General features: G+C 34.3%; 1 protein-coding gene and 1 long non-coding RNA gene across 2 annotated transcripts in view; one reads left to right on the top strand and one right to left on the bottom strand.

Moving 5' to 3' along the window:
• Sema5c (Semaphorin 5c) overlaps window positions 1-27913 on the bottom strand; it is a 209600-nt gene that overhangs the window by 171994 nt on the left and 9693 nt on the right. The window lies entirely within an intron of this gene.
• The window catches only part of LOC118192614 (uncharacterized), an 83847-nt gene continuing 71187 nt past the window's right edge, over window positions 15254-27913 (top strand). Inside the window, exon 1 of the long non-coding RNA XR_004758790.2 lies at window positions 15254-15479. This is a non-coding gene — a long non-coding RNA (uncharacterized LOC118192614). The remainder of the gene's footprint in view (window positions 15480-27913) is intronic.

Genomic DNA, 27913 nt, shown 5'->3' on the forward strand with positions numbered 1-27913 from the left:
AAACCTGAAATGTTTCAGATTTTAAATTACATCTAAAGAGGCATTTTTCTTTACATTTTGTGTGCTACATTTATCTATTAAATATCACGTTCTTCGCACTTAAACCGTAAAATTCAGTTCAACAGCAATATCGCAAAATAGTTTTCAAATGAGCCTATCTTTAGAATTTCCGATACAGAGACTCACGCGCTCGAGATAAAAAAAATTTTTCTGTACAACGTTGCCATTGCTCGCTTTAAAATCCTTGAGTTTGTTAATCAAAAATTCGTTAAAGTTTAACAAAATAGGAAATCGATAATAAAACAAATTACAAACTACATATTTGTTTGGTCTCCACATGCCCATATTCGTAGGAGGATTACGTCATTCAAAATTCGATGGCTCTATGTACCGTTGTTTTATCACAAATGCGAGAAATATACATACATTTATGCAGATTTTTCATTATTTCATTGCTTTAAATATAACACAGGGAGATAATGCTTTGTGGCAACAGTTTGAAAATGAATTCGCCGTTTGTGGTGAATCGGCGCAAAACGAAAACAATAGTCCTTCAGGGACTAAGCCCCTTTGGACTAAAAAGTTAAAATAATGATTTCGTGTTTTGTTACGAAATAATACACGAAAAAGCAATAAAAATAACGCAGTCTCAGCAATTCCATACTAAGTCACAGATGCTGTTTAAAGACTGTTGCAACTTCTATAAACACGCCAACTGTCTTCCAATCATTTTTGCAAGGAAGGGTGGGGACACACTTACGAAGACGTCTTTTATTTCTCTTTTCCGCTCAAAACTACAATTTGTACGCAATTTACGAGCGTACAAGACAAAAGGAAGTACACTTTTCCTTTTTTACGAAAATATGACTTTTTTATGGGAGGACAATGATTCCATCAAGACGTAAGCAACGTGCTATATGGACCAAAAGCGAAACAGATGGCACAGATGAACATACTGTTCTTAAATGAGGGGAAGATGAGTGGGAAGGTTTAGAACTCCGTCCACGTTTTGTTCTCGTTAAATGTCGCTGCGAGCGCAGTATCTGGCTACGGCTTTGACATCAAGGTCACCACTGCCCTCAACTGGCGAGAAAAATAAAGTGGTTGACATCCTTCAAAAATTCGGCGATAACGACAGCTTGAACAACCGAGATGACTTGGAGTTCAGGAGGACAAGCATTTGCAGATTACAGAGGACGAACGCGTAAGATGACGGCTAATACTTGACTTCCTCAGGCATATAAGTCGCGGCCTGTAACATTACAATTACGGTGGCCCTTTTTTTTTTTTTTTTTCTAGATTTTTGACGTAGCGAAGAAATAAGAGATGTACTAATGGCCGTCATTATATTAGTCTCGCTTTTTAATAATGGATGTTCATAAATTTTCAGTTCATTAATTCCCAAAATAAAAGCTGGAATTCTTTAACATACTTTAACTATATATGTAGTAGAACTGTTAGATGTAGTGTTTGAAGTATTTGACTTGACAAAAGCACACAAATATTTCTTATTCTTCTCTGGCAATGCCTTATTTCCATCTGGATGTTTATAATCGCATTCAGTTTCTTCCCCGCTTTTTTTTTTTTTTTTTTTTTTTTTTTTTTTTTTTATAGTTTTAAACATTAATTGTTCGCTGCTGATGTTTGATGTTGAGGGTCAACTTATGTATTAATTAACTGAAGAAACATTATTTTTGCTTTATATAACCCTAACAAGCATTAATCAAATTTTTCAATATCAGTACCCGATTCAGAATTTTCTAGCATCCTTTGGAAGTATCTGGAAAAATCACATTCCGGCTACAGGTACGAGTGAATGGCATTGCCCTCAATTTCACCGTTAATATCATTGTCATCTAATAAGAAAAGTAGTATCTTCAGTTCCGTCCACAGCACTGCTGATGCAACATTTGTTTAACTATCTGATAACAGTCTCTACCATGTTTTCTTACGGATAAAAATTTGGCTCTCATTTCCAGCTCGCCTTATATGTCTAGAGCTATGTAAGTTAGCGGATCAATTATTCGAAATTCTGATGATATATAGCTAGATCTACGGTGAATTTTAAATTTACTGTAATGCCTATACACAGATATTCAATTTTAGCTGAATTTTTAAAGCAAAACTGGCTCTTCTCAGCTTATAATCGGAAGATTTAAATTTCTTTATTTTTGCCGTATACCATAAAAGCCAACTGTTTCAGAGATTGATTACACCAAGACAATGAAAAATCACATATCAATGCACGGTCGGAAACGCTTTCTTGGTGCGGTAGTGACGACACAAAAAAGGAAGGACGCGAACAGTGTGATAATACATGTTTTATTACGTTTAGTACACCAGAAACCAACAAATAAGAACAAAAACAAACAACGATCGTCATTGAGGTGTTCGAAATTACGACCCCGGACCACGATGCAGGCCTCACATCTCTGGCGCATGGAAGATCCATGAAGCACTCTTGGTAATAATTTCGAACACCTTCTTTGATGACGATCGTCTGTTTTAGTTCTTATTCCTTGGTTTTCGGAGCACTAAGCATCATAAACATTATTCTCACCCTGTTTGCGTCCTTCCTTTCTTGTGCTGTGTGTCGTCACTACTGGGCCAGGAAAAGCGTTTCCGACCATGCATTGCTATGAGATAGTGTAGATGTACTTTATCTCTCCCGAAAGTTTGTAGCCGATTGGCTGAAACACCCTGTATATCGTATTTCTTCCCTCGATTTAAGACATACTTTTTCTCCTAAGAAAAAATTAATGGAACAAGACCCTAACATACATCAATACAATATTTTTTGAGTTATCGACTTCGATTTATTAAAAACGGTGTATCTATTCAAATAAATAATTTAGGGAAAATTGCTTACTTCAAAGTAATTAGTAACACAGAAAAGTCTGTGATTCTAAAAAGTACATTTATTAGATTCGATGAAGACTAATATATCGGAAAAGTAATACTATAAAAATCTATGTTACGAAACTAATATATTGGTGGCATACATATTACTAAACATATACCATTACTAACATAAGACTTTTTTCTATACATTAATAATACGTAGTGGTTTGTAATATACAAGACCATACTAATATGCCGACCAGGGACCGAACGGTAGAATCGCTGAAAACTGGTAACTTGGGTTCTAATCCAAGCGAACGGGCTGACTGCATGGGTGTTTTCGTAGGCATATAGCCCTAGTGTGCTTTGCCATAATAAACTAAACCAAACTAAACCATATTAATGAAGATACAAACTGCAAACAGGAAATGCAAACTTTGGTACTGATAAATACAGCAAAATAATATTTTTTCTGTCTTAATTTTTGTTAGTACTAATTTGTTCCCTTTAGCTTGATTCATTTTAAGAATACAGTACATAATACACACAAAATACAGTAAATCCTCTCTTAGCGGCCTTCCTCGTCCGATGCTCATCTCAGAAATTGGCCAAGATCTCTGAAAATATAAACTAACACCAATATTGAACTTTACCTCTTCAAGACGACCACTTCATACGACGAAAGAGAGTTCATTTTTATGTGATAAATAACTATTACGTGATAAAGAATTTTTGCCTGCCTCACTTCGTGCTCTCGTAGTGTAACTGCTAGCACGTCCGGCTAGCAATCGGAAGATCCACGGCTGGATTCCTCCAACGATATAGCTGATTTTACACGTTCCTCGCTCCAAAATGTTCTGCTAAATCTATGTAATGTTACTGGTAAAACTTTGGGTCAACAGTAGTGTACTACTAGAAATTGAGCTTTAAAAGAAATAAAACAAGAATGTTGCATTCTTTAAGAGGCGTCTTTATGCACGATTTCAATAAATTTTGCGTCACTCTATCACATGTGTTATCTTTCGGAGATAACTCTGTATTAGATATTTCGCGATGAAACATTTTTCAGGTTTTTCCAACCAATATTTTAGAGACTCACGTTGATGACATCACTCCGAATAGCATGTTAACATTTCTAAAGTATGTCCATTAGTACTATTTACTAAGGGTTTCTGAATCATGTTACAACACCCATCTGTAATTCCCTCAACAGTCTTCTTTTCGTGCTGAATTAAAATGCAAACAGACTCTTAACTACATCAACCTCAACCGTCAATCTTCTTTAACCCTTGCTCTTCAAGTTATGATTAAAGTGCAAAACATACCACGTCTTCCTTGAGAATACTGGCAATCAAATTCAAACCAGTGCGAATGCAGGCCGAGGATCGCTGCACCAGCTGCTCATATGAGTTCATCTCATCATTAAAAAAAAAAGACCCGTTAACAATAGAATCAAGATAAAGCACTAATTCTAGCATGGCGCCAAATCTTTAGAACCTCAATAGCATTTTAAGTACCATCAGATCCACAAGTGGCGGAACTGAACAACTCTTTGGAAGGAAGAATCTGTTGCGGCCATGAGTAAAGAGGAACAACAACACGGACGCTAAACTTTCAGTGATATATGCGTTCTGGTCACGTACACAGAAGAGGCGAGGTTTTCGAAGAAGCGGTATCACAACTTCTCGTTTGTTTGACACCAAATAACTTACTTAGTGTAGGATATCAAGAAGGATTATTGTCTTGCGCTTTAAAAAGTAATAAGATGAATGAATAGTTTGGCTCCAACTGGTGTAATAATTCGTTTATTTAGGTTGCTAAAAAGAATTTTTTCATAATTATAGCTGTGCAAGAATAAGAGCATTTCTTTTGCGAGAGAAGGATTATTAGTATAAATTTTAATAAATTCCGCAGATATAGGAAAATATCCAATTTTTTAATCTGGCACTCCTCTTCTTTCTAAATGACTCCTTTTATTACACTGATAAGCAATGCTCCATTGCCATTTGAGAGACAAATGAAATATGAAACAGCTTGAATGGACACGATTCCAAAGACATTAGTAGTGCTTAATACTGTATTGCTGCATGCGTACGGGTTCGTAATTGACTGAATGCAGACAAAACCGATGATAGCTTGAAAAAAAAAAAAAAAAAAAAAAAGTTTGCCAAAAGGAAAATTTTGCAGTTCTGGAACTTTCCACAAAAATATTCGCACAGCTCTTAGCATCACACAGCACATTCAGCAGTTACACTTCAAACTATTAAGAACGTTAAACACAAAGCAATGCAAAGTGTATCTAAAGAGCGAAGCTCACACGGAGATATCTAAATACTCCGTAGTCGACTCTGAACCGAGAAAACTGAGAGCTGATGCTCTATCCGGTTTTATACAGTTTTCCCCCCCGGCCGTCGCGAACTTTCTAGTACCCTTCATTTCTCGAAACTGGAAGGCATATACGATTAAAGTTACATATAACGGCTGGATGCGGTTACAGTTACATACAGAGGGATCAATTACAGTTATTCAATTATAGCATCGATTAGCTATACAGAAACCGGACCAAAATGTCGCCAAACGGTCGACAATTTACTAACGGTCGACGGTTAATGACTTGGCGATTTTTTACCAACTTCGGAGACAAAATTAGTTGCCAAAAAGTCACCAGCTTGACGATATATCGCTAATTTAGTGAGGTAGCCATTTACTTCAATGTTAAATAAGGTTGCCCCTGTAATCTTATTTTCTCGGCACAGCACCGTCTCTTCTGACTTTCATGTTATATTACTCAAAAGATACCACAATTTTAAACATAACTTCACTAAAATTATTTATATATATACAAAAATTCGTAACGATATGTTAAACTGCACAAACTGCACAAACATACGTTGATACAAGTGTAGTTGCTAGATAAAACATAAATGTAATTTCTACAGTATAAGGTACTTGTTTTGGCTAATTTTTATGTACAATGTATTATGTACTTCTGAGATGGTTTCATCTACATTTCAGATGGTATTAAATTGACAGTTAATCAAAATACCAATTTAAACTGTATTTATTTAAAAGTTTTCTACAAACATGCAAATAAAAATGCTTTATTTATTTACTTTTTTATTAGCGAACAATACCAAGGCGCGTTATTTTATCTTAACCTTTTCTATGCCAGAATATATGCACATAAATCATACGGAAATCATTCTAAACTTTTTTTATGTTTTCACATAGTAAAATTTTGTGAGACTTACGCGAACAAATGTTATGTAAGCCAAATTTATTCTTGTGCAACATTTGAATAAGTTTCAAATTCAATGCAAATTAGAGCTTTGCCCCCCCCTTTTTTTTTTCTTACTAAGAATTTTCTAAGAAATGAACGATGAGGAAACGGAGAAAAGAAGTTCACTTTTCAAACAGCTAAACTAGCACATTGCACTACCATCTAAATTCATTTACTCAAATTCCACCGACGGAAAACCGCCATGAATAATTATCTTCACAGAATGGCAGCACTTTTATGCTGATATTCAGTTGAAGCCGGAATACATTCAGGCAATTCTTTACGTTCTACTGAATTTATTTTGTTGATTCCTAGCTTTTGTATGCATGAAAGTAACTCAGTTACAGTTAAGGCACAACGCCCACATAAAGAGAAATATGCATTTTTTCTTAGTAAAGAAAGCTACAAGGCGCAATGAATAAGGATGACTGATCTTTCAAACCGCAGTCGTAACTGCATTTGCAACCAGAATTACAGTTTAATGAATTCTTTAGAAACTTGAATAGGAGCAAAATAAATAAAATTCGCCATTTTAATTGTCAAGCAACGTTATTATTATTATTATTATTATTAATTTTAGTGCTAATAATATGGTTTCCTATCTTTTTTTTTTTTTTTTTTTTTTTTTTTACAAACACAATCACAAACAGTCAATGTTAAGATTTATAATTCAGTAGCGGGCTAAGGCTAAATCAATATTTATTAGTTCTACGTATACAGATAAACTGAAAATAAAATTAAATATTAGTTTAATGTACTGTATACAAAGCCGTTAGCGGCGACCAAAGCAAAATTTATGAATTCTATGTATACCTGTATATAAGTGCCTATTATTTCAATATGAATGAAGTCAGTTCATTCTTTCCACGCAACAACGAATTCGTAAATAAATTTTTGTTGCCAAACTAGGAAACAAAAACTTTGGAGATTTCAGGTGTTAACGTATGATGTCATGATTTAAATTAATAGTAATATACAAACTTTTTCTCAATATCAATAAAAGAATTAACGTGGTAACATACCGTGTCAATTATCTTAATCTGAAACAAAAAAAGCTGCCAACAGCAGCTTTTTATTTAAAATGCTCATAATAACGAGGGCGAAAATTAGCGTTTTCAGATTTTTTAATTAATATCTCGGCTGATTAAAGTCGTACGAAGATTAGAATGGTCGAAATGGCTTCCTACGAATTTTTGGGCCACCTTTGTTGGAACTCAATTCCTCGCCGTTCCGGAGGAGATAATGCCACAAACAAACAAAGAGACGTGCACAGATTTTTAAAGAGTATAGATTACGTTCTCGATTTATAATAATCTTACAAAAAATATATCTATAGATTAGATTCTCTCTATAAATATCTATAGATTAGATATAGATAATCTCTATAGATTAGATTAACTTAAATTTTATGCGCTTATATAACACTTTAACTATCATTTAAAGCACTTCAAAATTTTGCCTCCCAGACGGTATAGTCAGGGCTTACTTTCTAAAATTAGAAGTGCCGGAGCCCTGTGGAAGAACCAAAAAAAAAAAAAAAAAAAAAAAAAAAAAAAAAAAACTGAAAGGTTTCAGATTTTAAATTACGTCCAAAGGGGCGTTTTTTTAACGTTTTGTGTGTTACCTTTATTTATTAAATATCATGTTCTTTGCACTTAAACCATAAAATTTAGTTCAGTAGCAATGTCGCAAAATAATTTTAAAATGAGCCTATCTTCAGAATTTCCGATACACAGTTCCGCGCCCGCTGGAGATAAAAAGGTCCCCCCCCCCCGCCGTAGAGTGTTGCCATTGCTCGCTTTTAAATCGTTGAGTTTGTTACTCAAAAATTCGTTAAAGGTTTACAAAATATGAAATCGATAATAAAACAAATTCCAAATTTCAAATGTGGTCTTCCACATGCCCATATTCGTAGGATGATTACGTCATTCAAAATTCGATGGCTCTATGTACCGTTGTTTTATCACAATGCGAGAAATAGACACACATTTATGCCGATTTTTCATTATTTAATTTCTTCAAATATAATGCAAGACTCTAACATTTGGTTTGGTGGCAACAGTTTGAAAAATGAAACGGACATTTATAGTGATTCAACGCAAAATCGCTAAACGAAAAAAATAGTCCTTCAAGGACAAAGCCCCTTTCGACTAATAAAATAACTAATTAAATTATTAATAATTAAATAATTAATTGTTAAAACAGTTAAATAATCTATGATTAAAGTAATAAAATAATAATAAATTAAAATTTAACAAAATTTAAAGAGATAAATTAAAATTTAACACGCGATTTTTATATAATTTTATAACTGAAAATAAAATTTTTGAGATCAAATATCTAACCAAACGTTGTTTGAATTACATAAAAGAAGTGCCGGAGCCTTCTCATTTAGGGCTCCAGTGCGCTTCAACTAGAATACTGATTTATTCCAAAAATTAAGAAGCCAGTGGGCTCTGGCACAATTTAAGTTCTGTGTATAGTAGTTAGGGGATCATACTGCGGGACCAAAGTGCCCGGGTTCGAGTGCCGGAGAAAACATGGATGTTTGTAAATGTATAGTGTCCATTTTAATCGCGACGGTCCGTGCAACATGGGGCACTCTAATATTCGGCGAGCCGAAAGTCCTCTCATCTAGTTTCGTGGAAGCAGAGAGAGGTGAGAAGCCTACGAACCACCACCCCGGGGTGTTTTCCCTCAAAACTGGGGTGGAACACAGAAGTCCAACCTGTCTTTGGAGTAGTTTCTGGCAACCATTCTTCCATGCAATATGGATTCGGCAACAACAACTTTAAAAATTTAATTGTTTTTTAAAATCTGTTTTGGAAGTGTCCGTGCGACATGGGGAAAATTCTAAATATGCAGTGAGCCGAAAGTCCTCTTGAGAGGTTGGCGGTAGGAGAAAAGGAGTGGGAGTCCCTCGGACACTTTTTCCCGGGTGCTCTGCATCAAAATTGGGAGCGGATTTGAGCGAAGTCGTACTGTCACCTGTATGGTACTCAAGGCTCTTGCCAATGGCAGGTGCAATCTTGCACTCCTTGCCAAGGTGAATTTCGTGGGCTTGTTCTGATGTTACTGTCAGACAAGTGAGATAAGCCAAACACAACACACGTCAACACATACATAATATAAATACTTTGTCAAAATCTATGTTTGTGCAGTCCAAGTAACTTAAAATTTTGCAAAGCAAATTAATACTCCAAGTCGCTGTTCCAAGCTATAGAAAGATAACCTAAGAAGACGTAGTTTTATGTGGACCTGTCTCTAAACTACTATTACACATCCATCAATTATGTTTCTCATGCGTAAGCGTCGCTGCTTTTAGATTTATGCGCATGTGTCATCCACGCAAGTGCCACTAAATCTTCAGATATCTTTTGTTCCTTTCAAAGTAATTTAAATAAAACATAATCGTATTGCTATTCAACAAAATTTGGTCATGTGCTACATTATCAGAGTGTTTTTAATGTATTTATGTATTTAACACCTTTTTTTTTTTTTTTTTTTTCCTTACAGTACTTATCTGTTCCAAAAGTCACGGTAGTAAGTCGCTGAATGGCGCTTAATTTGAAACTGTTAAAAATTAACACTTACAGGCATTAGCATTATTAGAGTTAGTAAAATTACTGACAGTTACGACAGAGAGTGATTTCTGTTTCATACTGCATGCTAATTATGAACCGAACTGCATTAAAGGACCAAACAGCAGCATGCGACTCGCTAGCTGTAGTTTGGCCACTCCTGGTCACCAAAATATAAGAACATGAAGAAAAGAAAATGTGAATGGCAAAAATATATATAGCCATGTTAATCTCGGTGGTGGTCATTCGAAACTGCAAAAAGGCCACGGTAAATATCAACCTCGTTCGCATAAAAATGTCACCATTATTTATGCTACTTCTTTCCTTTTTCCCAAAACCATTTAGTTTCTGCAAGAAGATTCACTACCATTAAATTACTTCGCGTTTTATCCGTCCATTAACGATGACGTCATAATGCGAAATAGACGCTGGCAATTAATATATCTTGGAATCATTTCGACTCAATTTAGTGCAACATGTGTGACGTCGTTTAGATAGAGACCCGGATGATGGTCGGGATCTAAATGTGACTTTCGATATTTTTGGGTCAGGGAGAAGAAGAAAGGGCAGACTACTCAGCCAACAAAAGCGACTAAACTAAATCCGAACAGGCTTTCTCGTTTTTTTATCTCCTCTCTTCCTTCAGTTGGTACTATTCTATTTTGGTTTAAATCCCGTCTACTGTTTGAGGTAGTATTTTGATATTTAGACTGGCAACAGTCTCTGGGCTATTGTCTCCCAGAATTGGCCATTTCCCTATCATTTCCTGCTGTTGTCTTTTATTGGTTGACAGCAAAGGTTTATTTAGATTGCAAATCCACGCCTTTTCAGCTGCATGATTTTGAAACGCTGAATAACTGTCAAACCTAACAAAAAATACCAATTTTTTAAAAAAATCTTGGCATCCTGAATACTAATCGAACAGTTAAAATTATTTTTATCAAGTCAGCTTTGAAATTTTCGCTACATGAATGATCAATGCTGTGTAATACAATGCGAACGGTACATACAGTAAATATTAATTCCATCGCAATTTTTCCTGCAAGCCTCCCAGACAAGTAATAATGTAAATATGCCTTACATTACTAGTTCTTTTTATTTACTTTCTAATTTTACTAGAAGGAATTTCTTTAAGAAGTCAGAATGATAATTAAATGCGGAGATGTCTGCTAAACCAATTTCATAATCATTTAGTGACCTGGCGACCAAATTTCGCTCTAAAATTTAGTCACAAACCTAATTTAATTAGTTTAACTTACAGTAGAGGCTCAAAAATATTATTATAAAATACTAATTAAAATAATAAACAAAATAATATAAGTAGGTTTTTACAATAAAAATACATTTATATAATGAAACCACATACCTAAATTTTATTAAAGCAAACGTTAAAATATAACATTTTATTTCATTATACATTATTTTAATTAATTTTTCACACATTTTAACAAGAAACAGATCAATATAAATAATAAAATAGTAAAAGTTTTTTGCCCCGAAAGAAAACCCGAAAGACATTATGAATCGTTTTACATGTTATATAATGCAACCACCCTTTTTTTAGTTAAATACAAGTCTGCACTTTTACAAGTGTTCTAAGAAAGTAAGCTAAAACGCACTTAAAAGTAGCGCAATATTAGTGAGAATAAGACTGATCCTGACCAATGACAGTATTTAGCTGAATTTTCGATATAATCCAATATGGCAACCGAAAAATACGGAAGACATTTCCATTTAGATATTTTAATAATTCAGACAACAGCAAAAAGAAACATGATGTATGAAAAATTCATAATTAGCCAATTACTTCCTAATATATGAGAGTACTAAGTAATATTTACATATAATAAAAGAAAGAGTCTGTGTGTCTTTAGTTCGTGTTGCACGTAAGCTAATAGACCCAGGGCTATGAAATTTGGTATATCGGTGCATCTAGACAAGAGCCAGTGCACCACGAAGCGATTTTTTCAAAATTCGAATCAGATTTTTTTTTTTTTATCTTTTCAATTTTATCCTATCATTTTGAATAGTTTCATTCTTTTAGAAATGTGGTTTTTGGCAACAGTTTTTCATTCAATTGTATACTGGACTGTTGACTGTTGGAAAATCACCATTGTTGCCACTTGGGAATTGAGGGCGATAATTCTGTGCAGTTTTTAAATTTAATGTTTCTCTTGGATACTGGACGTTTGTTGAGAGAAGGCAAAGGGAAGTTAATTAATTTATTTATTAGGATAATTAATATTTGTATTAAGGGATATTTCTTATTTTATTGTAGTTTTGGTATATGTAATACATTTTTTTTTTAATTTGTGGGTTTTTTTTTTGGGGGGGGTGAAGTTGTACTGCAGAATAAAATTCTGCACAGTTTTAAAATTTAATTCCCTTTAGGCATTTTTCCGGTACATTTAAAAGCCAGACGAAGGCTGGCCGTGTAGCTGCCAGAACAGAATAATATAAGCTAAATTAAGATGCAAATACGTAATTAATTCATAGTCTGCTGTAAACAAGCCACCAATATTACATTACTCTAAGAAGAGCTCTAAGCTATGACAAAACACCCTCTAAGGATAGAAATAAAACCTCAGAAAAAGTGTTTGAGTAGTCGAACAAACAATTCGATACGTGTTCGAATTCAGACGAATGGAATAGCTGCACTGTGGTTTCCTAGTTTTCCCCATGTGTAAAGAGGTTACCACATATGGCTACAGTCCCTGCTAGACGGGACGTTTCTGAGAAACGAGATTCTGGTAGCACTGGTTTAAACGGAAGGATTCCTAGAAAAAAGAGCCCGCTGGAAGCGACGTCCCGCCTTAGCTTCGGAAATAATGTTGCGGCTACGCGGGATTTTTTCAAACCTCACCGAAAATGTCTCGGGTCCCGGGTAGAGACAACCAATCAGACGAAAGATCTGCTTCTGAAGGATCACGTGATCCCAATTTGAGCGATAATCGATTATTGTTTGGCGTTCAAGTCTTTGTAGTAAGAATGGTAACCTAGCTGCGTGTGGCGGGTTCTGAGAATTGTCCCTTTCGACATCAAGTCCCGCATAGCCGAAACATAATGTGATTGGGACCTAAAGAGAATATGAAACAGTTTCCTTTAGAAAGTCCCCCGCGCAGACACGTCTTGGGCAATCTGCCTTCTGTACTTATTTTAATTAATCAACCAACCAACGTTCCAATTAGGGAGAAAAACCCTCGTGTTCTTTCCTTCTAATAAGAATTAACAACAATACAAATCATTTTCAATATGTTATATGATCAGCTTAATTCGAGACAGTTGTTTATATTACGATCAATGCGGTTAATAAATTATTTAGTTTATGTTTTTTTTTTTTTTTTTTTTTCCTTAAATCTCTCTCTCTCTCTCTCTTCGGGTAAACTTTCAATTCCACTGGCATTTTCATCTCAAGCGCCATAAGTACTGGTACAACAATTTAGCATCAAAGATCAAGACAGAACGGCCAGATCTGTTATTCAGTGTTACATTTGATTAAAATGTTCAGTTTTCTTTTCTTTTCTTTCTTTCTTTTTCTTTTTTTAACTTCTCCTTTCTAATGGCGTTTCTTCTACTACATGTTTTCTCCAATGATTGCAAAACATTCTTTTCGAAATAGTCTATTGCTCTGTCGTTTGTCTGCCCCAAGACAAGTATCTTCTACCATTTCAGCTCAGACGAGTTTTGAACAAATGGTTGTCATTGAGCAAGATTCCATTGTGATTTGTCTGATCGTTAGTTAGTCGTCTGGATAACTGCGCATTGGTAGTGCCGAGGATTGCTCAATACATCATCAACAAATTGATACTTTAAAGAGTAGTTACCTCCACAGGGCGCCATTAAGGACCCCAACAGAAAGACTTTACTCGAATTTTCGAATGAAAATAGACAAGGTTTAAAATATTTATTCGATTAATAATTTCATGCCATAGAATGAATTATTCAAGTAATAATAATATATATCCACCCACAGCAGGAGGTAACTAATATGAGTTTAGCTAAAAGAGAAACACGGCAAAGAAAATTTAAAAATTCTGATTAAAATTTGCTCAGATTATCCACAAATTCAATTTTCAGCTCACTTTCTCAAGTACTAATAAATTTCGTTCCCTAGTTCTTAAAGATTTCCTTTCTAAACTTAGTTTATTGAGTAATTTATATTTCCTGTTACTACAAGTTCTGAATTATCAACCAAATTAAAGTAGCGTTGAAACTGGGCCTTAAAGAATAACCTACGTCTGAAAAAAAAAAGAAAATAACAAGTCTTCGATAGCGAGTAATAGGCTATAGAGATATTAGGTCATTTCGAAGTAGGAGACATGAAAAACACCCTCTAAGGTCCGTGGTTCGAGTCTCGGCGAGCAATGCCCTCGCCGGGACTCGAACCACGGACCTCCCCCCCGAATACGCACCGAGTGTGCTGACCTCTACACCACGAAGGCATAAGAAAGCGGGAGAAATACCTTATATACTCCACCCTTTAAAGGGCGACTGGGAATTAGGGGACCCAATCGCCAAATTCTTGTTGTGGAGAATCACTATCCACCAGGACGTTCCTTTCGGGCTAATGTCCGTTTGGGATAAAAATATTTAAAAACAGCATATCTTCAGAATTTCGGATAAACAGTTTCGCGCGCTGGAGATAAAATTGTTTTATTCCTTACAGTGCTGCCACCTTCAAATCATGAAGTTTGGTTGCTTTGAAACTGTTGAGTTTGTTAATCAAAAATTCGTTAAAATTTTATAAAACTCGGGCTTCCAGGTACCCATATTCGGGTAGAGGACTGCGTTACTCAAATTGATGGCACTATCGTTTTTTTTTCACAGTGCGAGAAACATACTTACATTCATGCAGATTCTTCATTATTTAATTACTTTGAATATAATACAGGGCGATATATTTGGTGGCAACAGTGAAACAGATGCTTATAGTGAACTGACGCAAAATGCCGTTTGGAAACCAATATTCCATTCGGGACTAACGTGTCTTTTGGAATAAAATTTTTAAAAAGTTCTACATCCGCTACGAAAGTGCTAGGGTCAGCCTGGCTACTTACCTGTATCCGAGTACGTTTGGCAAACGATACTTCAGAAAACACAACCTAGCTATTTGGTTTTAGAATATTTTTCTAGGCAGCATTTTCGTGATAAAGTATTTTTATTCACGTTAAACGCAGACGAAGAAAACGGCAATTACAGGTAGCCAAATGAAAATCCCATCAGCCGCTAACAAATATAAAGACGAGAAAATTTGCCTGTACTCTGATCTCGTCAGTACCTCATGGACCAGTGGAGAAGAATCTACAATAAGTGCCGAAAACAACGTCACATTAAAATAAAAAAACAAAGTCCTCTGATATTTTCATTTCAAGACTTTTATTCTTTACAAAATCATAAAAATAACTTTCATAAAAGGATATATGAACTAAGTAAGATGTTGGCGATCCAAAAGATTGGAAGGTATTTTTTCAGGGAAAAATGGAACATTCGAGATCAGAACAGGGAATTATTGTCCAAACAAATAACATTTTTAACAGTAAGTATTCCCCTTTTTCCTTCTTTCAATTCCTCTACAGAAGATCCTACCCCGCCTCTCCACACGTGACGCACCAAGTCCAGACATGTCCAGGCAAAGCGATAACGTTGTCAAGATGTGCACAAGGGGCCACAATCATTGAAGAAAGTGACAAGACGTGTACACACATAAAAATTTTTGCCAGTCATCTTTATCTTTTCTCGGATATGTCAAAACAACCGATGAACAAATTCCTCACAAAGTAAGTACAAAACTTCTTTCTCTTATTATTTTGCTTTGTCTGTTCTCATTGTTTTTATAAAGGAACTGAACTGTCAAATCAAAATTTAAGTACTATAAAATGCTTTTTTCCCCATATTTTTTATACGTAAAAAGAATCGTTTAGAGTTCGCATTTTCGTATGATTCAACGCGTTAAATTCAGCACTTGTAACATTAATATAACATTCATTTTGGGAAAAAGTTCTAGTTCTGTTATATCTTTAATGGAAATAAACACTGCTTATTTTTTTAGTTCTCTTCCTATTACCGCTGTGAGAACACAGTTCATAATATTTACTATCATACATTGTTACTGAATAGAATTATGTATTTATTATATATTAATTTATATTTTACATATTGCTGCATATTTATTATTGTTATCAATTTATCATATATTAAGTATTAATTTATTACGTAACTTACTGCCAATTTATTATTATTATTATTATTACTAAAGCACACAAATTTGAAAATACATATTTACTTGGCTATAAAACTTTTTCTGATTTATTTTATTTTATATTTTGATATGGAAATATGTGTAGTGTTCATTTTTCACATAATGTTCCTTTAACCAACACGCTAAAATAATATTTAACCAATGGGACCTCGCAAATTGCCAATTCTGAGAGTTGTTGCCACTCTTTGGGCATAAAATTATTTTATTTTTATAATGAAAATCGTAAACTTTGCATCTCGGGTCTTCGAATTATAGCAGTGCATTGCATTGCATATGTATGAGGCAAGCAAGTAGGATTTTAAAATTGGAAAATTATAGGAAACAAAACAAAACAAAAAAAAAATAAAACAGTTTTGAATTTAAGCTGAAATGTAATTTTATGTCTTAAAAATCTGAATAAAAAATATTAAATAACTCAATACATTCCGAAATTAATCCGCACTTTAAACATATAAAAAACCGCTTTAAAAAACATGTATATAAACACGTGTGTATTGTAAAGCGTGTTTATTTACGTATTATTTTATTATATAAACACATGTTTATTTCATGTTTATAAATCGTGCTTTTCAACAATGAATATACATATTAGTAACAATCAAATTTTCACTTAATTAAAAATTTTCCCATAATTAATTTATTAGTCCAAAGGGATTTGAATCCCGAAGGACTATTAGTTTCGTTTTGGCATTTTGCGTCGGACTCATAAATGTCGGTTCACTTTTCAAACTGTTGCCACAAAATGTTAGAGTCCTGCATTATATTTGAAGAAATTAAATAATGAAAAATCTGCATAAATGTATGTATATTTCTCGTATTGTGATAAAACAACGGTACATAGAGCCATCGAATTTTGAATGACGTAATCCTCCTACGAATATGGGCATGTGGAGACCAAACAAATATGTAGTTTGTAATTTGTTTTATGATCGATTTCCTATTTTTTAAAACTTTGACGAATTTTTGATTAACAAACTCAAGGATTTCAAAGCGAGCAATGGCAACGTTGTGCAGAAAAAACATTTTTATCTCCAGCGCGTGAGTCTCTGTATCGGAAATTCTAAAGATATGCTCGTTTTAAAACTATTTTGCGATATTGCTGTTGCACTGGATCTTATGGTTTAAGTGCGAGGAACATGATATTTAATAAAGAAAGGTAACACACAAAATGTTAAAAAACGCCCCTTTGGACGTAATTTAAAATCTGTAACATTTCAGATTTTTTTTTTTTTAAAGCTGTTTTTAAAATTGATTTAGTAGACATCAAAATTCAAATGCGAAGTAAATAAAATAAACGAGTGCCTCCCGTTTGTTAATATCGTTTGTTTTGTTTCTCACTCTTCTTTCGATGCAAGGATAGTCTAGTATTACCCGGAGGTTTACAGTAATATCTGTTTTATAAGTTAGATCAGGGATTCGCAACCGGTGGTACGCAAGAGACAAATAGGTGGTATGCAAAGAAGCATAGTATTTTTAACTATTAAATTCAAAAATTAAACCCCCAACATACTGATTGAGTTTTTTCTCTAACATTCGTAAATTTAAGCAATCTGAGCTTTGTTCAAGAGTGGTGGTGGTAGTAGTACTTTGTAGTGGTGATATTAAAGGTTTTCAATTTTTCTTTAGATGGTACGCCAAAAGATTGAGAACCGCTGAGTTAGATGTTATTTTATTAACATTTACTAGGGAAATAAAGTGGTTAAATTATAAAATGGGTTCTTTTTCTTTCTTTTCTTAACCCAAAAGTGGCATTACTCCTAAATGGAATATTAATCTCGAAACCGCATTTTGCGTTAAATCACTTAAATGCGTTGTATCACTTTTCAAATAGTTGCCACCAAATACTCCGCCCTGTATTATATTTAAAGAAATTAAATAAAAAAGAATCTCAGTGGATGTACGTATGTTTCTCGCACTGTGAAAGAACAACGATACTTAGAGCCATTAAATTTTGAATAACTCCACCCGAACACGGGCACCTGGAAACACGAATTTTGTATTTCGATTTTGTTTTATTATCTGTTTCATATTTTGCAACACTTTAACGAGTTTTTGATTAAAAACGTCAACAATTTACAAGCGAGCAGTGGCAACACTGTACGAAATAAAACATTTTTATCTTGACCGCGCGAGATTATATATTGGAAATTCTAAAGATATTCTGTTTTTAAAATATTTTTATACGTAAGCGAAGAAAACGACCATTTGGGAAAAATATTTTTTTTTTTTTTTTTTTTAATTTTATTTATTTATCTATTTATTTCTTGTTGTTCTCTCTCGCTTAAAACTATTTGCATTTTTGTCTTTTAATTTACGGCATGTTGCGTTTTGCATTTTATAGATGAAGTAAAATTACTTAATTAAATACATGGAGCCCTCTAAAGACAGTCATCCACGATTTCATACGATTTTAGTCTTCTGTGAAAATGATGATTTTGGAGAGGTGAACTTAAACACCGATATTCTTTACATTCTCAGAAATATTTAAGTCACTTTCGAAGGTGATCATAAGCAAGGAATCTGTAGAAAGGATGAACCTTTTTCATTTCTGCAATACTTAAAGTTTGCTTTTATGTATTTACAACACTTGTCTACTGCAGTTCAGTGCAAGTTATAAAGTAGTCGATGTAGTTAAAAACATGACTTTTCTAATGAGGGCATATTATGTACTTCGATTATGGGATAATTTAAGTAAATAGTATGTTATTTTTATACAATTCAAAACTTAGTAAAATAATTTATTTCTCGACAAATGTACATTACTTTTTATTACAATTTTTTTTAAAAAAACTGATAATTCTGATACTATGTCAAATTCTATTGCAATTTTTAATATGTATTTATTTAGTATTTATTTGAAAAATTCTGTATTTGTTCTCAAAGACAAATCTCAATAGTAAGAACGTTGTTCTTATTTCGAACTAATTTGATGAATAGCATCTTTACAAAAGTTTACTATTTAATTATTAAACAAATATCTTAAATATTTACTTCCCACACTGTCAGTTTTATTAATTTGTTAATATTTTAAGGCAAGAATACTATTATAATACTTTCGGGAGGAACAAATTACTTACAATATGGTACTTGTTTCTATGGAAACTTTAGGCCCACTGCAGTGTTTTATTTCACCTTGAATACTTAAAAGTTTTTTGTATGTGTATATTATTATTATAACTTGTGTAGAAAGACTATTACTATTTTAATACTCAAAGATCGTAAGTTAATAAGGTTCCAAATCATCCAAAAAAATTAATTTAAACGTGCTCTTTTTCTAATGCAAACACTATACATTAAAAGCTTTCTATTCAGGGCACGAAAACATCTTTGTCCAACATTATTGTGTGCTTTGATAAGTAGAAAATAACTCTCGTGTTTAAATTTACCGGAAAAAAATAATTTTTTACTTTCTTACATGAAGATGGCTGGCTTCTCCCCCCCTTTAATGACTTAACCATATAATCTTAATGAAATACGCAATAAAGTATAATACACAAAAAATTAAAATTCCCTTGTTTGCATTACAATAAGTTATTTTGGCTACAGGAAGGAAGATAATTACCTAGATTTTTCGAATATCCGGATTTACTGTGGTTCCAGTTAGTGTGAGTAATTAACGTTCTACTTTAAATGGTTTTGGGAAAATAAAGAAAGGAAATTACATCCGTAAATACATGACTGCCAGACACAAAAAGGGAAATGAAAACAATTTATTCTGAAATCAACCGAAAAGGACATTTCATATAAAACGAAATTCAAAATATATATTTTATGTTAATATAGGGGTTGTTGTAAAACAACAGAATTCGATGCTAAAAATATTCCATTAAAAATTTTAAGAATTTTACAGAAAGAACGCCAATCTTAAAAATAACATTATACATCTATTAGAAAACAAAATGTCGTTATTATAAAGTTAAATGTACCACCAGCATTAGAATGAAACCCATTCCGCTGATTCAGCCTACATAGTCATACTTTTCGAAACTGCCTCTTTTTAATAACAGATTTTTGCAAACACATAGCTACAAAAGTCAGTTCAATTATAATTTATACTCATATAAATTTTGTTACTCTTTTTAATCCATTAAGAATTTACCGGCAAAAAAATCGTTTCAATTCTTGCAATTATAAGAATAATGAAAAAAAAAAAAAAAAAAAAACTTCGTTTTAAGGGCCTGGCGCTTTATTTAATAGCCATTAGCCTTGAACCACTACAAGGGCCGGAAGTGGTGGCCATCTCATTATGGAAACAACAAAACCTAAATAAGTGGCCATCGTTGCCTCTTATGAAGGGGCGGACAGTTACAACTATGCCTTCTCCAGGTTTCGAAACCAGGCCCATCGCTATGGCAATCACAGTCACTAAGCACTATACCAGCTGGGCAGAATAAAAGCAAAATAAAATCCCCATATTCTAAATAGCGCCAATGGTGCACCAACGGCCGAGCGGTACAGTCAATGCAGACTTAGTTCAGTCCGGGGTTCGAATTCCGCCGCACGGATTGACTGCTTGGGCGCTTTCGTGGTTTTTCCCATGTGCAATGTGTATATAAACCACTTTCCTTAGAATGTCCTCCACGAAGGCATCCCTATTCTTAGGCAGATAGCCCTCGCGTGCTTTGCCATAACTAAATAAACCAATCTCAATAGCGCGAAACACAATGCACATGACGCAATGAATACCGAAACATGAGGGCTTTCTACATTCACTGGTGGACACTATAGTTCACAATCTTCCATGTAAATAACAGGCCCACCAGCGGCCGAGCGGTAAAGTTGCTGAACACTGGTAGTTCTGCCTGGGGTTCGAATATCGGCAAACGGCCAGGCTGCATGGGTATTTTCTTTGTTTTCCCCGTGTGTAACGTGCATAAGAGCTCGTTTCCCTTAGAAAGTCCTCCACGAAGGCATTCCTTCCCTTAGGTAGATAGCCCTCAAGTGCTTTGACATAGTTAAATGAACCAAACCAATCATGTAGATATCAAAAGTAACCCTATGTGAATGTAGATAAAAATTATGACTAGAAATTATATCAACTAGACATATATTACGAATAAAATAATGATAATAATACAAAATACGCATAGTGATGTTTCGGAATGGCTCAATTTATCCAACTGACGAACAATTTTCCTCCTCCTCTCCAATGGCGGGCTCTAGGCCGACTTCGGTTTGGCCACAACTAAGACCAGAAATGGTGATCACTTTATTATAGAGGCGCCTAACAGGTAGGCCACCTCTGCATCCTATGAAGGGACGGATAATTAAAACAATGCCTTTTCCGGGATTCAAACCCGAGCCTTTTGGCATCGCAGTCGGTTTCCCTAACCGCTATACCGTCTGAGCGGTGATAAATTATTGTTATAATTTCACAGATAAATTAATTGCATGATGCTGCTAGGGTTGGCAACACTTTCAAGTTTATTTTATATGTTAAGTTCCACTTTTTGATCATACGGCGGGCTTGTGCCGGCTAGGTGGATCGGGGCTGTGCCCTTACGATGATAATGGGTAACTAACATTCTGGTAACGTAACAGAAAATAACGCGAAAAATTAAAGGTTTACGCCAGGGGCTCTCAACCGGTGGCACGTAAAGAAGCAAAGTATTTTAAACTATGAAATTAAAAAATTAAAATCCCAACATCCTGATGGAGTTTTTTCCCTAACAATCGTAAATTTATGCGATCTGAGCTTTGTTCAAGAGTGGTCGGGGTACTTACTACAGGTTTTCAATTTGTGTTTAGATGGTACGCGTTAGTCAAAAGGTTGAGAACCGCTGGTTTAGGCTATAAAAGTTTCTAACTACAAAAAATGGTAATAAACACGTAAAACTATTTATAAAGAGATCTAGGATTAAACACTAGCTTCGTCGTATCACGAAAAATATACACGTTTTTCTAACAACAAAATAATGAAAAACTAGGCCATATAAAATTTCAATGGCCTTTTCTGCTAGATAAAACTGGTAACATAAAGATCACATAACTATTGATGATCTTTGAATCTAATGTGAAAGACCACCAAGTGCCACTCTGATTTTATCAGAGCCTAATCTCCGGTTTACTCTTCTCTGTCATCATATGATAACGTAATTCGACTAGCATGCGTTCCCATGTAAACAAAGTCATTGCGATTAGGAGATTCAGAACGCTTCTCCGGTCTGTTACTTCTGGCAGTTGTATCATGAAAATTTAATGAGATCATGGCCGTAATAATTGAAGAAAATTACCATAACTCATAAGAATTACCGCCAGGATAAAATTATAAAAATGCCAGATTCTCTCTGCTGGTAAACATATGTTTAATCATACAGCGGGTCAAGGATGGTTATTTAAGCTCTTTAAATGCATCTAAACTACCACACTGATGCATACCAGGAATATGTTTTTAATATTAATATGGGATTTTTTCATCAGATAAGAGCGTATCATCTCGAAATTAGCCTGTTATTTTGTTGGAATTATTTAAAAAAGAAAAACTATATAAAAAAATTAGAACAGCGTTTTTTAATTTTTTTTTTAAAGTACTTAACTCTTGTTCCCTTCGAAAGTAATGTACTTATATTAAATACTGTTATTTTTTTCTTCTTACGTACGTTTCTTTAGCCCCGTTACGGGTTCGGGGATTTAGAGTTAATAATGACGACACTTGATGAAGTATCGACGCACACTTTATTAGGCAGTATTATCCAAAACAGCTCCAATAACATGTTTACAGTCGTCGAAGAACTACTATAAACACGCTGAAACAATCAGCGACACAACCTTCCAGCTATCAGGTTATAACGGTGAAGACAGCTTCACGGCAAAGCACCAGTACAGCTCCAAACTCTGCTCGGTCGTTCTCGGAACTCCACGCACTCTCGAGACGCTCCATGCTACAACTCGCGATGCACTCGACGATACACTAAGAGTACAGCTCCCGACTCGGTTCGGTCGTTCTCGGAGCTCAACACACTCTAAGATAAAACTCGACGATGCACTAACTTGCGATACGCTAAGAGACTCTCTCGATGCACTCGACGACCAACTCGGCACTCGCTCTTAACTGATTCGATTAGGCACTGACTGACTGACAACTCGCTAGACTAGGCACTGACTGACTGACTCTCTGCATACCAGCAGGGTTTATATAGCTTTTAGCTTGCATTCGAGAACCTTCTGGTCCACACCGGTAATTCGCAAGTTTTATCGTTGCCAAGAATTCGTTCTAGTAGGTTCTCCGTTTATGGCAAATCGCAAGTTTTATCGCTGCCAAATGGGCGATTCATCGCGAAGTGTGACAACCCTGCCTTACCATGCCACTTTATGGCAACCCTAAACCTGCTTTGCGGGGGAGAAGCTATCTTACCGCGCCTGGACATTTCGTAACAATACAATAAAATCAATGACATTAACTAATTAATAAATAGAACATTCATATTTTTTTTAATAATTCAAGTCTATTATTAGATTCTGGATAAACTTATTGACTAAAATTAAATAAATGTTGGTATTCACATTAATAAGGCATATGAGCTTTATAGGTGTTCTCTGTTTGGATGTAATATGCTGGTGAGAAGCACCACTGCCTTTTGTTTTTAAGACGGCAGTGGAAAGTTCATATGTAGAGCAACTAGTAATAAATCTTATAAAATATCATTCTTGGAAGGAAAAGAGACAGACGATTGTCATATGCGTAGTTATCTAGACTCTGAGATTTTCAGCTATGTTGCAGTATGCGCAGTTAATTTAAATCTCATTTTATTTGTATTTTCTGGAAATCTAAAAAGACTACTGGCCCACTTGTGGTCCGCAGACCATATATTGAAAAACGATGTTTTAGATGATACACGTACAGAATATGACAAAACATCAATTAGGTTTTTTAAGGGTGGAACGGAATTTAATAATAAGGAGAGATTATTAAAATTAATAAAGCGTCATCGGAAGGGGGGAATTTAAAAACATTAGTTCCACAAAAACATTAAAGCCAGATAATTACAAAAAATAAAAAAAAAATCTGATGTGAAACAACACCACATGAGTTTAATACAAACAACACCACGGCCTATTAAATTATATACATTTTTTGCTGCACTTAATTTAAACTTTCTCAAATTTAATTAAAGATATATTTCTCATTCAATCAATTCGCTTCTCACTTCGCGGGAAAGGAAAAATACATAAAAACTCAAAAAATCTTCATTAAAAATTGTAAAATACAGAAAACATATAAAATACCAAATACAGTTCAAACAGTTATTTTTTTTTAAATTAAAATTAAGAGTTTCTACGCAAAAACAAGTAAAACCTTTCTACGCAAAAATAAGCCATTCGGCCAGCGACAAGACGGCAGATTTTTCGGTGGACAAAACTGAAAGTTTACTTTTGGTCCCACTCGGAAAAAAAAAAAGAAAAAAAAAGAAAAAAAAAAACTGACTTAATTCACTAATATTCCACTGAGTTTCAAATGTAAGCAAATGGCGGTTCATTAGGCTTAACTCGCCACTTAAATTGTTGATGATTCTACAACTATTGCATGCAAATTAACTAAAGGCATAAAAACGTTAATCATAACAAAAACACCACCTAATTCAATCACTTATAAAGCAAAAAATGTACAATTTACCAACATATAAGAATAAAAACTAAGCTCACAAAGCTAGGTAACCAAGGGAGAGCAACCAATTGCAACGAAAAAGAGAATGCTATAAAAGTCCCATATAAAAAATTTCAACATTTTACGGCTTCTCGTTCTTGAGTTACGTGAGACACATACGTACGTACAGACGTCAAGGAGAAAATCTCTTCTGAATACATTTTAAATCCATTTTACAATCTATTTTGGCAAATATAGTCCTTTATTCTGTCCGTATGTACAGCTGTCACGCAAAAACATCGTTTAAATGGTTTCGAGAGCGGTTGCAAAGGATATTTTCGCTGAAATATGATACCCGAAATTTTTCGCAATTACGATACTTCTTTACTTCGTATAAGGAAGTAAAAATCTTTGGAGGGCCGTATTGAAAGCGCTCGCAAGCCGTTGTTTGGGAAGCTCCTGATTTAAAGTATTTTTCGATTGTTTAGAGAATGAGGGGTTTACTAGTAGGATAATTATACGTGTAATGGAGAACAGTGGTTCTTAACCGGGGGATGGAAGTTCACAGTTTCAGGGGGATGCAGTCAGTCTTTTATTTAGGTGTTAAGTATTTAGTTTTAGTTTATGAATATAAATAACTATTTTTACTGCAATTTTGGTACTTACCAACACGTTTTTGTTTTTTAATTTATAAAATATGTTAAAAGTAACCTAAATATACATACGTTTTTTGTATGTTTTGGAGGAAAGGGGGAAATGACTTTTTATTAATGGTGAAAAGGGTGCACGCGGCAATAAAGGCACTGGACTAGTATTATTCCAGGGCTTGATCATAATACACACTCAAAAATCATATCACTACTGAGAGAAAATATCTAAAACACCAAGTAATCTATGAGTTTGTTAAAGCAGTTGCCTACGAGATGTCAAAGACGTAGAGTGAAACGTTTAGGCGTTCCAAAGAAACAAATCTCGGAACGTTTAAAAACCCCTAACTTCCCTCTTCTGAATAAAACAAACAAATAAAAAAAAAAAATTCTCAATTACGGAGGCTGTGGAAGCGCGCGAATTAAAGGTTCCCCGAACACAACCACAAGAAGCAACATCACGTGACTCGTGCTTCGTGCTGGGGGACGCCCACGCGGGTCCGATGTAAGAGGAGAGAGGGAGGGTGATAAAGGAAGCCCTAAGCGGGAAGTTGAAGAGTCCACGCCAAAGGTGTGAATCCCACCTGTGCAAGAGAAGAGAGATTCCATGAATGAAACAGTCACGGTAGTAAGCACGTCAGGCCACGATGTTTTTACTACGGGCAATTACGGATTTACCGTTAGAAAAACGATTGTATGTTTCCTTTCTAGGATGGAGGTCAATGGACAATGGGACCTTCAGTTCTCACCTGTGGGTCGTTCATCACCATCTAAATGATTACCCACTTCTAGCCAAATTGGTTACACTTTTCTTGCACTTATTCTTTACATTGTTTACAAAACATATTTTGGAACGGGGAGGGGGAAAAAACATACGTACCGAACTTTCCAAGGAAAAAAATAACCTCCTTTTTGTTTTTAACAAAAAGCAAATTTACTAGCTTTGTATTTTAAACTAAAATTTTTTCGGGTGGGTGAGGCGACGAGCAGCAGAGACAAGTTTCCCTACGTGGTATAATTTCAGCTACGTCCTTTTCTAGTCCTTTACTGTCTTTTTTTAAATTGGGGAGGGGGCAGAGCCCGCCTTAGAACACGGACTCGCTTGGCACTTGCCCGGGAGACAGAGCATAGGAGCCACATCCATTTGCATTTCATTTCTGTGAGCGATTGTTATATGGGCCCCAGCGCACTGGTTTATCGAGGGGCCCATAATGTTGTTAACATGGAGGTAGGAAAGGGAGGAGGGGCCATTCCGCGCTAGAAGTGAAGCACTGCTTTGAAGCTTGGGTCACCAGACGGGGTGTTCTTTGTTTACATCCAGAAGTTCGCTTGACAAGATTCTGATAGTATTTCGACACACGACAGTTCCATAGAAATCGAAAAAGAGACACTCTCGCATGAAAGAAACATTCATAGTGTAATGGATAATAGCAATTTGTATAGTTTACTAACATTTACGCAAAAATCACATCTTGGTTATTTTTCGATAACTAACAACAGCGATTTCGATTATGAATTTGTTTTATAAAATTCTAAGCTGTTGCACTACAAAAATATAGATTTTAAGAAAATTGCTAAAAGAGATCTGCCAAAATTTATTTTCTAGAAGATTTGAAAAGTTTGAAACTTGATGGCTAAATGTAAATATAAAATTATGTATGTTAAAATATTTGTAATTAGGCACATAGGTCAGTTTAAGTTAGTTGAATAGAGTAACGCATGCAAGGGCTATCTGCCTAAAGAGAGAGATGCCATCGTGGAGGAATTTTGAAGAGAAACTGACCTTTGAGTGGGTATTAAAAATAATACTTATAATTTTCATTCAAATTATATTCATATATATTTTTTATGTAAAACTTTCGGGTGTATGCTAAATTAGTGTAAATTACTTTACACGAAAAATATAGTGAATGCACAGAAATTAAAGATTTGCACATGCCGGAAATGATAAATAGGAAATATGTATGGGTATTTATGCATGTGCTTGCAAAAAGCATGTATCTGCCTTTGACAAAATACTTAAATATTCATTAAATTATTTATAAATGTGTTTGAAATGAAGAATTTATTCACTTATAAACAACTGTGAAAGTACTGTGAAGAAATTTAATGAATAAATGTATCTAATTTATAATGATTATAAATGTTATCTAAATATATACCTTAATATTGAATTGTAAAAATAAATTGAAATCCTGTTGACAAATACGTTATAAAACTATTTAAGCAAGAATTGTTTGTATTGGAAAGCAATCTGTTAAAAGGTATTGTAAAGCAAATGCTATGAGATGCGCACTTAAGAACGTAATAAAGAGTTTTGGAATATGTATTGTTGGGAATGAAGAGTAAAAAAAAAAATCTGATAAGTATAATTAAAAGAATTATTCCCCTTTCATTTTATAATAACTCAGTTTCAAGTTTTAAATAATACAAAAAAAAAAAAAAAAAAAAAAAAAAAAACAACTTATTTTATTCCCTTTCAGAAATGTTCAGAGAAAGTCAAGTACTATTTAATACCTATTTTATTATTAGGAATTAGCGAAATACTTATTAGCCATACTTATTCGAATACTTACGAAATACTTATTCCTAATAATTCTCTAATTTAAAATGAACCGAATAGAGCATTAATTATAAATTGACTTACACTTTTCGATTTAAAAGAAGCCAAAAAATCATGTCATATTTAAGAAAGTATTTTAGGAAGAAGCTCTATAAATA

Source organism: Stegodyphus dumicola, chromosome 1, assembly GCF_044657685.1.
Source record: "Stegodyphus dumicola isolate Sdum_Otavi_A_Nest chromosome 1, ASM4465768v1".
In the NCBI taxonomy this organism is placed as follows: domain Eukaryota; kingdom Metazoa; phylum Arthropoda; class Arachnida; order Araneae; family Eresidae; genus Stegodyphus; species Stegodyphus dumicola.